Source organism: Nicotiana tabacum, chromosome 22 (genome assembly GCF_000715075.1).
Source record: "Nicotiana tabacum cultivar K326 chromosome 22, ASM71507v2, whole genome shotgun sequence".
Taxonomy (NCBI): Eukaryota; Viridiplantae; Streptophyta; class Magnoliopsida; order Solanales; family Solanaceae; genus Nicotiana; species Nicotiana tabacum.
The window spans coordinates 165,796,759-165,810,094 of NC_134101.1; positions in this window are offsets into that span (position 1 = coordinate 165,796,759).

A 13,336-nucleotide genomic window follows, 5' to 3' on the forward strand; every position below is an offset into this window, starting at 1 on the left:
AATTTGTTGTAAAATCATGAATCATGGATAAAATATTATTAAAGACTTACTAACCCGATATATTTTAATTTGTCTCATTAACTATGCAAAAACTATTCCATCTCATAAAAGTATTGAGGCCAAATACATACCATACAATAAAGGGTCAAACAAGAAAATTTTTACAAGAAAAGCCAAAGAAAAAAAATGGGACAACGATTAATTAAAATTATCAATTGGTCGGACAGAGAGTGTGTGCGCTAATATACCTTTGTAAGTACTTATTTCTTACTTTACGGGATGAGGCGAACAAAAATATTCCACCCAATGCTCCATTCAGAAAATTAGAAATCCAAAAAAAAGCACAAAAAGAATTTAAGAATAAACACATATGATTAAACAACAAAATAAACATGTACAAAGAAATTATAACAATAAACATGCAGAAATAAAAACCTTGGTTAGGTGAAAGTGAATCTCGACAAATGCATACACATATATGTCAAACCACCCATGAACAGGGAAAGATCTAAAATACAGAAGGAGAGAAACAAAAATAATACAGGAAAAACTCACCGGCTACCAGCATTGGGATAGAAGAATACAATTAAAACCTCAAAGAACAAGGAGGTAAGAACGTGGAACAAAACAAACCATCTTTGCTTTTGTGTATGATCGAACCAACTTGGAGCACATAGACACGTTTCAAGGTGTTGTCGCTGCTTTTGTGAGGTGGGGTGAGGCGCCGGAATTTTTGAGTTGAAGGGTCTGCCTTTTTTGTTTTGTTGTCTAGGTCTAGGAATTGAAAACTTATGGTAGGGTTTCTATAATTGGGTATTTTATATGAAGGTAGGAAGGAATGATGTCCATTGGATTAGAAGAAAATAGATGGTTAGGATTAAATCTTGCACTTAAGTGGGCTAATGAATTGGAAAGAATGAGCTAAGGGTAACTGAGTTGGACCATATCTTTTGGGTTTGAACTTAGGCTAAAAAGACCAAATAATACAATGTATCTATAAAAATGTAAAAATTACTCTAAATTAAAATAAGCTAATATAAAACTAAATACTACGAGTGAAACTATTTTTTTTTTTGTATTTTTAAATGCTATAATACTATAAATATAAATATACTAATCGACTTTAACCTAAAAATAAAAATATTTATTTTATTTTTTTGTAATTTTTATTTTTTTATGATAAAATAAAGTAAAAGAGTCAAAATTATTTAAAATAACGATATTAGGCCTAAACTAAATATTACATGCTAAAATATAAAAAAAATTGGGGAGGGTCAAAAATCACATGTTTAAAGTTGCCCCTCTTTGACTGGGAACGCGAAGAGTTTTCAGACAAAGAACGATTAGACAGGTTTTTTGACCCGACCCTTATTTGGGGAGACCAAAAACTAAGAGAAAGGAGAATGAGACCGAGTCTTGGTATCTGAGCTGTCTACATATCCTTGGCTATAAAGGAATCAGGCCACATGTAGTTCAGAAGTAGGAAGAGTGACGGAGTTTACCGAGGTGGAGAGCCGGTCGAGGTGTCGTTCTGCCGAGGTTCTAGTCTGCGGTTCCTATTATTACATCAAAATCAAAATGAAAAAGACTAACTAAGTCTATCAACTACGAGTTACAAGATTCCTATCTATAAGTCTTCTGAAGCTTGATCTTGAGTCTTGAATGGTTCTTCATGCAGACTTTGGATTTGAACCTTGAAGCTTGCTAGTTACAGGTGCTAGTTCATTCTTCTTCACCTTTTCGGATCAAAACCAGACATACCATGCTTGTGACTTCAGTCATGTCTTGAGCAACTCACGTATTTCATCAACTTCTGCATTTGGATTCACTTCTTGCCTTTTTTTTTATTATGGATTGTGACTAACTTCCGTTGATCATCTCAGACTGTTGACTTGCATTCTTCCTGCGAGCTTCATTTGTTGCTGACTTTAATTGCATTCTAAAGTAAATTCCCCTGTTTTCCAGGTGGGTGCCTAATTGCCAAAACTTGAACTGTCTTCCTTCGAAACTTGAACCGTTTTCCCTTATTCTCCAGGTGGGCGCCTGATTGCTGAACTTGAATTGTCCTCCTTCGAAATTGCTTTCCCTTGAAACTTGAACTGTCTTCCTTTGTTCTCCAGGTGGGCGCCTGATACTACAACAAAATAGACAAAGCAAAAGAAACTTTTCTGCTCCAGTTTGGTACCGGGAACATCTATGAGTGTTAATCGAATCATGTTATCCAAAAGATGATAACATATCCGTCAAGTACATGTTATCGCCCATAACCAAGTTGACTTAGAAGGGTGCTTTATTCAGGTGGTCGGACGGGGGCTCCCCCGTTGGCCCTGTGTCCCCATCGAAACCACCTCTATTGAGGAGTCCCCGAGGGTTCTGTCCTCGATTTACAATTCCTCGAGGGTTCAATTCCTAATTATTCTTTTTGGATCGTACCTGTTTTTACCTGATCTTTTTTCGGTTTCTGACCTTCGGGTACCGCCCCTTTCTTCATGATGAAGCTTAGGTACGGTATCTTCTTCGATTCGCAGCTTCGTGCTATACCTGTTGTAAACATCATTCCATGTGGTTGCAGGAAATTCTCGAAGACTTTCTTTGAGTCGTCTCGTGGCTTCAGAACTTTTACATGGCAGGGATATAACTTAGAGTCTCAGACAACCAAATTAAAAGAAAAGGCCATTTTGGTAAGTAACTTGCACCAAAGGACGAGGGTAAATTTTACGGTGGTCATTCAAGTTAAGTTTTGTTATACAAAAGTCATTTTTTTTTGTTCCCCCTGAGTCCATATTTTTCCCCTTTTGGCATCATTAAAAAGAATAACAGCACAAAGAAGTCCAGCTAAGCTAACTCATGTCACATATGTGCACACAACTATGATAAAGAATAGAACACTGAGAGAATACTGACATAATCAAATGAGGATTTATATTAATAGATTAAAACCTGAAATGACTACATCCACCACAAGAGATCATGTCTCTATATAATCAATGCCAGGATATTTACAAATCTTCTTGTAACACAAGTCGTCGTGGATGGCTATGGCATCGATCATGCGATCGATGTTTGGCAAAGGGAAAGAGTCCTTAGGGCATGCCTTATTCAAATCATTATAATCCACATAAATTCTTAGTTTATTCCATTTTTTAGGCACTACTACTACGTTTGCTAACTCGTCCGACAATACAAATAGAGCACCCTTCTGAGTCAACTTGGTCAAGGGCGATGCGATCGATGAGATTCTCACCGGATGTGAGATACGTAGGCAACCCTCATCGGGTCCAACCCCCATTTTGCTAAAAAGCCAAAAACAAATAAATAATAATAAAAAGATGTGTCAAAATTTTAATTCTGTCATAAAAAAGTCGGGTGAGCGGTGTTGATGCAGGATGGTAGGGTGATTGCCTACGCATCTAGACAGTTGAAGATACATGAGAAAAATTACCCTATTCACGACCTTGAGTTAGCTGCCATTGTTCTTATTTTTCAATTTAATATATTTATTACATTTATTTTTACAGTGTAAAACTTTATTTGAACTACTTAAGAAAGTGAATGTGTGTCAAATGAATCAAAAGAAGTGCTTAAGGGAAGATGGAACCTACTTAGACCAAAACATTTCCTACCCTGACTACTTGTTCCTTGGTTGGGCTTTTTAGGTTTCAAGTGAGATGATGGCGTTCTTTCGATATCCTTGGACCGTTGCGGCTGTTTCGGAACCGAAGCCTAAATTTCTTAGATATTGCCAATGGTAAAAGACAGGCATAATTCAAAGTTCAAAACTGCCAATAATGCAACTTAGTTTAAACCCGTAAGAAATTAATAAGGCCTTCCTACCCTTGTTTCTCCCCACAACAAGAAAAGGATTTTCCTATAGATTATTAAGAAAGCCAAAGCTCCAAAGAAATTAATTTTTTACAAAGGGTCGCAATTTGATGCCATTCTCACCAGCGTAATCTTCTTTCTGATTCAATAGGTCCTTCAGATCTCTGATCTATTCAGTGGCTTTAAAAAGTTGCTCAGCAAATGAAGACTTAAGAAGGCTTTGAGGTTGTGTTGTCATTGAGGATTGTTGTGGGCTGTATTTGGATGAAATTCCAAGTTGTTGCTGCTGTCTAAGGTGAGTATAACATCCTACTAATAGTGATGAGTAGGTATCATGCAAATAGTGAAAATAATTAAGCGGAAGACAAAATCTGACAATTTATCTTTATACAAAACTGCGGAAGTCTAAATACAACTCTACCCAGAATTTGATGTCACAACTTCACAGACGGTCTAAGAATACTACATACAAAGTCTGAAAGATAAAATAGATATCTTAGTTGATTGGGCTGGGGGTATTTTTTTTAGACAGAATAAATTATTTATTTATTAAATATTGGGTATTTAAAAACTAGCCTAAATTCTACCTATTTTCGGACCAACCCCCAGCCCAATTACCTAATATACTAGATCAAAATACCCCAACCCAAACTAAATAACCCCAGCCCAATCAACTAAACCTACCTGACCCAAAAACCCCTTTTAAATCATGGCCGTTGATCTCTTAGATCAACAACCCGTATTACTCTTACCCTAAACCTAAATCATTCTCATCTGCCCCCTCCCCCTAAATCCTCTCTACTTTCTCTTTTTCTCTAAAGAAACCCTAGTTGTCGCCTCTCAAAACCCTCTCTTAATCCCTCTTCTAATAGTAAAAATGAATTTTGTACAAATATTGCTCGAAAGAATTTTGTATAAACACCTTGCTGTAATTTAAACAGAAATACAAATTAGAAAAATATATATATAACATGCCTGCTTGGCATAACTGAGGGTATTTCAGTAATTTCATACCGATTTTGGTCGATAATTTTATTTTTTAATAAAATCGGGTTGTTACACTTCCTTTTATAGATTATATGCTAAAAATTGTGGGGGTGTATAAAAGATTAAGCATGACCAATGTGAGTTTCGATTGAAGGACTATGTTCGTATTATTATTTGTGACTCATAGAAACAAGAAACATCGAATTCCGGGTTCGTATGATGGAGTTAGAGCCATTTTAGTAAAAAGAACGAATCTACCCAAAATCAGAATCATAACATTAGAATATGCTAAGGGATCGAAGCCCAAGCGAAAATAATCAAATTATACCAAAAATCTTGAAATTGGCCAAACCCGATCCCTATTGCTTTCTTAAATGCGGTTTACAATTCTTTACTCCAAATGTTACGTCAATCACAAGTTTCTGTTTCTCTATGCAATCTCACAAGTAGAAACCATGCCTATAGGATCTAACTTTCTGATTTCTGCAACTATGCATATAGATACCATGCCTATAGGGATTTGCATTTATAATGACATTAGGCAAACCGTTAGGTTTAATGATAAATCAGCATATAGATATCATGTTTATAAGGTTGTTAACATTTGAAGTTAATTTGATATGTTTCTGCGCGCATTTTTGGAAGTCGAAAGTTCGAAAAGTTCATTAAGTTTTATTTGAGGTGTGTTTCATTGTTTCATTGTTGATATATGTGATTTGAGGCCTCGAGTAGGGCATTTGCGACAAATACTTAGCATTTGCAATCAAGGAAGCCCAGGCAACTATTCGCATTTGCGACATATTGCTTGCATTTGGAAGCTCGCATTTACGAGCCAGGCTACACCGCTCATAGAGATTGATACGGGGGCCTAGGCTAATATTTGACTATTTCTTGAAGACAATTTTTGCGGAAGTTACCGGGTGCCGGTGTTAAGGTGTGCGTCCGCCTCTGCTAACATGAGAACCCTGACCTGGGTCCTTCGGAGAGGGATCAGGTTCCTCATGTGAGGGCCCAGTAGCTTCTGCTAGTGCAGCCCCTTCAGCAGTTATAATGGCCCCTTCGTCCCCCACATCTCTCCAATCCTCTCAAGCACCTCAAAAGGCCCAATATACAAACCCGAAGGACCGAGAAAAGACTTAGTTCATCATAAAGTTTGGTACATACTGCTATAATGTAATGCCCTTCGGGATAAAGAACGCAGGGGCCACATATCAACGTTTAGTTAATAGGATGTTCGAGCATCTTAAATTTCATACCTTAAGTCAAACGACATTTTACGGAGCTGCTCATATCCGATCCGACCCGCTCGTTTGCCACCGAGGTACTAGTATTTTTTAAACAAACACATTAGAAATGTAGTCGCTTTAGGATATCCCTTCTAAAATAATGAGACAAGCCTCGCCAAATAAAAAATGCAGGAAGTTAAGGTATGTGAGGCTAACTCTCTATGTTTGGGAATTTTAATGATTCTCCCTACACTGCGTTTATTTTACGACGTATCAATTGCCTCACTTTGACTAACTCTGAGTTCCCTATTTCTTGGCTTGATTTGAAAACTTCCCTTTACACTTTCGATTCTCCTATTTTAACTTGGGTTATTTGCTTATTCATGGGAACCCATGTGATTCTCCTTAAATCATATGTGAAAATCTGTAAACAAAAATGATAAATTTTGACTATAAAAATGAATTAATTTGACTTCGGTCAACATTTTGGATAAACAGACCCGGATCCGTGATTTGACGGTCCATCGAACGATGACGGGTTACTATTTCGATAAGTTCGAAATAATACCCTTTAAGGCCAGGGGCCTTCGCCAAAAAAAAGAGTAAAAAGTGACATAAAAACTATTTAAAAAGAACAATTCATCCACAAGAAAATTGAGTTAAAGAGCCATTTTCTTGTAGAATATCTAATCCACTTTTGGAACAGAGGAATCTGGGGTTGGGATGACTCATATGTCTACATTGGCAAGATTCAGGAAAATCAGAAGCACAAAAGAAAAGAAAATCTCAAAAATGATGACAAAAATCTCACAATTATTTAAGGTTTATCAGATAGTTGAAATTTGTTTGAACCTTTTCGGAGTGTGAGAGTCAATTTTTATGTGAATTTAGACACTCTTTAAATTATTTGAAATAAAATTTATATATTTAAAAATTAAGTAAAAAGTACTATAAGATGTTTGGTTGCTTTCGAAGTAAAGCCACACACACCCACACAAAAAAAAAACGGCAGATCCCAACAGGGTCTCCCTTTGTGTATTTGTTGAATGAATTGCAACTGTAGGAACAAGAGAATTGATCCAAATTTGTACCGTTTTACTTTCTTTAAAATGTCACTTGGTCGTACTCAATCTAAAAATCATATAAGCCTCTCGGGCATTAGTAAAACAGACAAATAAACACTGTTTCGACTACTACATCATGCCATTGAAAGGGTGTACCTAAAACGCGTGAGACTTGTTCTTTTGTTATATCTTTGTTAACTAGCTTGATGCGATTCGTTTAGTTTGGGACCATCTTTAACATTTAGTTCTTGGATTGAGATATAGGGAATTAGAATTGTAGTTTGTGGATGACAATGTTTTCTTTCTATTAGTTTGAAAATTTCCCAAGATTGCCTTGGCGAAGTTTGTAGAATAATTCAAGTTTTTAGCTTTTTTATTAGTTTTCTTTTCTTTTTTAGAAGATATTCCTATACAATATTTTTTTAAAAATCATTCTTGGGAAATACTTCCATCAAAAACATAATATTTTTTCTTCTGTTTTTCCCCTATGAGCTTACTCGACTATTCCTCTCGAACTCCTAACCTCACCAACTGTAACAAAAAACTCATATCCATCCAATACAACTCACTTCCTCACAAAAAAAAAAGAAGGTATTTTTTTCTATAAAAACATTTCTAAAAAAGAAAAAACACTTCCAAGATGTGTCCAAATGCCACCTAAACAACATTTACTTAGGGAAGTAACTGCGAGTAGTGCAGTTAAGGTAAGCTTAAGAATAGTAACAAAATCCTAATAATGAGGAGGGTCTTTCTCTCCTTCAACCGTTACTTGTGCTTGAGGTCTCCTGAAATCCAGAGCTAACAACAGGCCCCTTGGGTACGGTTCCGTTACCGGGAATCTGATAATCTTTTCTTTTAAGCTATATCTTGTCCGTTGTCGTCACCATGTCAAACAACAACACCGACAATAACAGTAATAACACATTGGGAAACCATGAAAATCAAATCCATCAAAACAAAATATCGTCTGAATAACTTCAAAACAATGTTTTCCAAAACAAAATACTGAAAGGAAGATATTTTAAAAACGAGATGCTCAAAAAGATTGTCTATTTGACCTTACTTAAAAGTCGTTTTGGCTCAAACCCCTGCCATAAATATGACATGACATAATATTTAATGAGAAAAATTCAAAAATAAATGTCAGATAAACTTAAATGGATCATATCCACTTTAGATCCATTTCTTCCTTAATGTGATTTGACTTATAACCCAAGGTCGTATACATTTTCCTTGGGATCTATTTCAATTTTCTAAAATTCTGATTTTAAATCAAATTTTTTAAAAATAGTTGAAGAATAAATCCTTTAAAGTAAATCCTTTTTGTTTGGAATAGGGTATCTAATCCAGTGATGTGATTTATTCAAAGGTTTATAATTGATGACTAATCGAGGGACACCTCGTTCAATTTCAGAGTTTTTATTGACGTAAAAGGCAGCACAACTTAAAGGGGAATGAGTAGCAGAGATCAGAAACACAAGCGTGAAAGATAAGTAAAAGAAAAAAAAAAGAGAAAAGAAAAAAAGAAGAAAAGGAAAAGAGAAAAAGAAAAAAAAAGACCAATAAAACAACTGGACGGCGTGCCACACGATCCCATAATATCATATATAAGTGGACGACGTGTCACACGATCCCATAATATCATATATAAGTGGACGGCGTGCCACACGATCCCATAATATCATATATAATATATATATATATATATATATATATATATATATATATGTCTATGGCCAAGAAACACGCTTAGATTTTTTTCTTTTTTTCCTAATTAACTTTGTTTTTTTACCCTCCCTTATTTGAGGACCCATGCTTAAGATATCCTGGTGTACTCGCGTAGCCAGGAGGAGCATGCCCAGCATTTGCGTGTAGTGTTGCAGAGATTGAGAGAGGAGGTAGACTATGCTCTCCACTCCCCTATTCCTCAATAAAAAAAGTAGTTCGGTGCTTTAAGTTCTCGTTATGATAAGCCTTTCAAGAAACTAGCCCAAGATCTCACACACACACACACATATATATATAGTGTACCAAATAACAAAAAATTAAAGAATTTAACTAATATACACAAACGATATAAAAGAGATTTTATATTTATATCAGAAAAAAGATAACTACGTATACGTAACCATCTATAAAAAAAAGTGCGAGACTTTCCGGATTTGTTTCTCGCGGACCTGCTGGGCATGCCACCTGACAGGGACATTGTCGCATGCGCTTTTTATTGGTTTCGAAGATCCCATAAACCTGGTTTACCACCAGCTATAAGTCACACTTGATTTCGATGACTTTGTAGTCAAGTTCCCGGGCCAATACGAGCCCTGCAATCAAAGCTTCAAAACTGTGAAAAATAATTGTGTTTATCCTTAAAATCGGATATCAATTAAACTAATAAGTGGTTTTAAGAATACGTAATTTTACCTAGCACCAGTTGATAAATATGATGATTAACAGTGTGAATAAGCAATAAAATAAAGCAAACCAACAACAATTCATTCTGAAACATCCCCGTAACCAAACCAGCCACCCAGGCAAGTAACATATCAACAAATGAGCATAGAATAAGCAATAAATTGGGGAACAAGGCTCCAATACTCAAAACAACCAGTCGGGTTGCTCTTGTAGCCCGGGAGTATTTGTTATATTTTTTAATGAATAAATTAAGGTTAATATAATTATTTTTACTTTTAATTGATCAATTTAGCTCCAAATTAACTTTTGAGCTCAGGATCACTTCCTGCAAGGCATAAAACACGTACTAAGTGCAATTCACTATCATTTGAACTCAAACACACATAAAATATGCAGTCATTGGCATATAATACTACGGCTAAAATACGGGTTTCTAGCCTAACATCATCATACTGTAAAGTACCACAAAATATTAAAAAATAAGCACACCGATAGAGATCCTATGTTAGTCATTGAGAAAGGAGGCAACCTCGGAAGTAGGGTGCGGTCAAATCTTTCAAAATGCTTCCCACGGAGTATTCAAGTGGGCAAAAATCGCTCGTATCCGTTGACTTTATCTTTGCAGAAAACTCTTTGTGTTTCCGAGCAAAGAGGAGCAGCTGTGAGCACGTGATTTTTGCCATATATGAATTACTAAAGATAGACTTTTTCCAAAATCTATGAAAATGCTTGAATAAAGAAAGATAGATCCTTTATTTCTAAAGATTAATAAATTTCCTTTTTTTTACTAGTTTCTTTAATTTGTGGAGTATTTGCCTATTAATAAAGAGAGTAATTTCATTTCTCAACACTGAATATTCAATGAAATCAAAGGAAAAAATATGGATTTATTTCCGCTGGCTGCATAGTACAATTAAATAATAAGGATACAAGAGACACCCCTCCTGAGTGTTTTTTGATAAGATCATTGGAGTGACAAGACATAGGGTTTTCAAAACCCCGAACTATGTATTCTATGACCTATTGGGGTGACACAATGCTAAGTGATGGGCGTGTGGGCGTGCACCAAGATAAATGCGATTTATGCAATTGAAGAATTAAGCAATCTTGAAAGTGAAGCCAAGTGATAGTAAAGCTTGATATGAAGAAAATATATTAAGAGTTATTTAAAATATATTAAAACGATGGTAGTCAAGCTTGATATGAAGCCAAGTAAGTTTTTTAGATGCATATTCAAGGTATAATCAAATAAAAATAGATCCAAAAGATGAGGAAAAAACTTCATTTATAACAGAGAAGGGGACTTACTATTACAAAGTAATGCCATTTGGTCTCAAGAATTCTAACCATATGAGATTGAACCACTTCCGAGATCAAGATTTTCAAAAGCCTTTCTCATATTTGGGGTGTGTCAAAGTTCCCAAGAGTCTCAAAGGGACTCAGGGCAGTGCTTACACCCCAAACACAACAAACGTATGTAATTACTAGACATTTTTTAATATCAACATTACTACTAAGTCCATTACTTATCGGGTGCCCGTCGCGGCCCATCGATTTGGGTCGTGACAGATATCGATCTCTATTCGACCTTGACTCTCGATCGACGTCTCCAATGCGAAGAATAAGTCACATTTGCTGGTTTCGGTGTTTGGCGGGAGCCCCGTGGGTCCAGAGCTAATTAGGTAGGCCCGGAGGCTCTTAAGTGCAATTTTTTATGCGAGTAGGCGTTAGGGCCTTTTTTCTTTGCCCAACTGTTTTAGGACTAGTCTTCGAGTCAACGGCCTGAATCCGTGCCGGATCATCTCTTTAGCCACCATAACCGAGGCGTTAGACAAGAAAGGTTGAGGGCAAGGTCTTCCCTCTTCATACTGCTCTGCTAACACAATCTCGAAAGCTTGATAGACCGTGTGTTTGCTCCCTTACACCCTTGTATCACTTAAGACCAATAGGATTAACTTCTTATCATCTCAAAGGTAATTCCTTCTTGGATTTATGTTAACTAATATATAACATGAACTAACGCATGTGGATATGGGTTGTAACACCCTTCCCTAGAGATATCAGGTTCCTCAACCTTTCCTTCTTAACTGCTATAACTTATATTTTTTTCGATATTCAAATTACTGACCTGACTAATCTGGATTCATATTGTGTAGGAATTATTAACGGAAAAGCACTCTCTACTGGGAATAACTCCTTGTTATAAGCTTGAACCTATACAACCTTAATTGGTTAAGGTTGGAGGGATCTCATTCATCCCTACCACGTTTCCTAATGGGGCCCACGTCTCGAAATCCGACGAAACTCATAAAATCTGACAACCCATTCCGATACGAGTTCAACCATACAAAAATATTAATTAAACTTAGTTAAGTAAATAAACAAAATTTTAAAATGAAACTACTTTTTTGTATTTTTAAATGTTATAACAATAAAGTAAAAAGTAAAGAAAATAGGCTAATGTCATGATAAAATTAAGATACCATGAATAAAAATATACTAATTGATCTTAAACTAAAGATAAAAATATAAAAAAGCGATAAACACGATAAATGCCTTTTTTTTATAGACTCGCTTGCGTAGAATGATAGTAGCTTTTAATAAAAAATAAATAAAAATTATTTTTCTCAAATGATTTAATTTTTTTCAAAAAAATAATAACGTAATAATAATTCTTGTCATGACTGCATCTTTTTTCACCGGCTAAGTCCATATCCATATTTAGTTTTTTGATTGCCCAATAAGCCTTATGTCCGTAGGAAAATATGGGACTTAGGCGTATGCCCGGAATCGAGTTCCGAGGTCCCGTCTGATAGTCTTGTGTTTTTGTTTTCACATAAGAACAACTGGGCTCCCTACTTTTCAATTTTATAACCCATATTTATGGCAATCATCCCATGAACTGAAGTTTCATAGTAGCACCAACAGCAGCAGAGAAAGAAGAAGAAAAATATGAATCACATTGACCTTGTTTTCCGTACAAATTCATCTTAAACCAACATTATACAAAATAAAAATAAAAAAAATTCTCTATATTTGATATTTTCTAATGGCATAAAAATCTCTAATAAGGTTAAAGACTCCTAAAAAGCATAACACCTAAAATAAACGCATTAACATGACTAAAATATATATGACTTCTTGGACAGGCAACCATCTAAGCACCCACTGTGGCATATTTCACTCCAAACTCTTCCGAATCCTGAACCAACCGTCCCGCAAGTCGAAAATTAGCAAAAGCAAGCACTGAAAATTTTATTTAAGGGAACGAGGTTCTAGAAGGCATAACGACTGGGGGATTTGATCAATTTTAATATTTTTTAGGGCAATAAGTAAAAGTTACTGCTATAAGACCATCTCCAACCCTAATACCAAATTTCACACCAAAATGGTGTAACACTAAATTTACTCCAACCATTACACCATTTTTATACCAAAAAATAAGGCCGATGGCCTATGTTGTGAGGAAACACCTGATTAATGTTATGAGGCCGAGGGCCTGAGATTTGTACGCCACGAGATGGCTTATTGATATGTAATTCCTAATTATCTAAACGACTATTTAATATAATTGGTCCTTGTAACATTTAACCCTTAAGGGTAAAACTGTTTTTCTAGATGGTTTGAAACCCCGAGGAAGATCACTCTTGATGAAGAGGAGATCAATATTCAAACTTTTAATTTCCAATAAATATTCATAGCTTGAGCTAGGGACCTTCGAATTCAAATCCGGACATACATCCAAGTCCCAATTATGATACAGACCTATCGGGACAGTCAAAATACTGTGGACTTCCCAATGCATTTTTCAATGGGCAGGGGCCC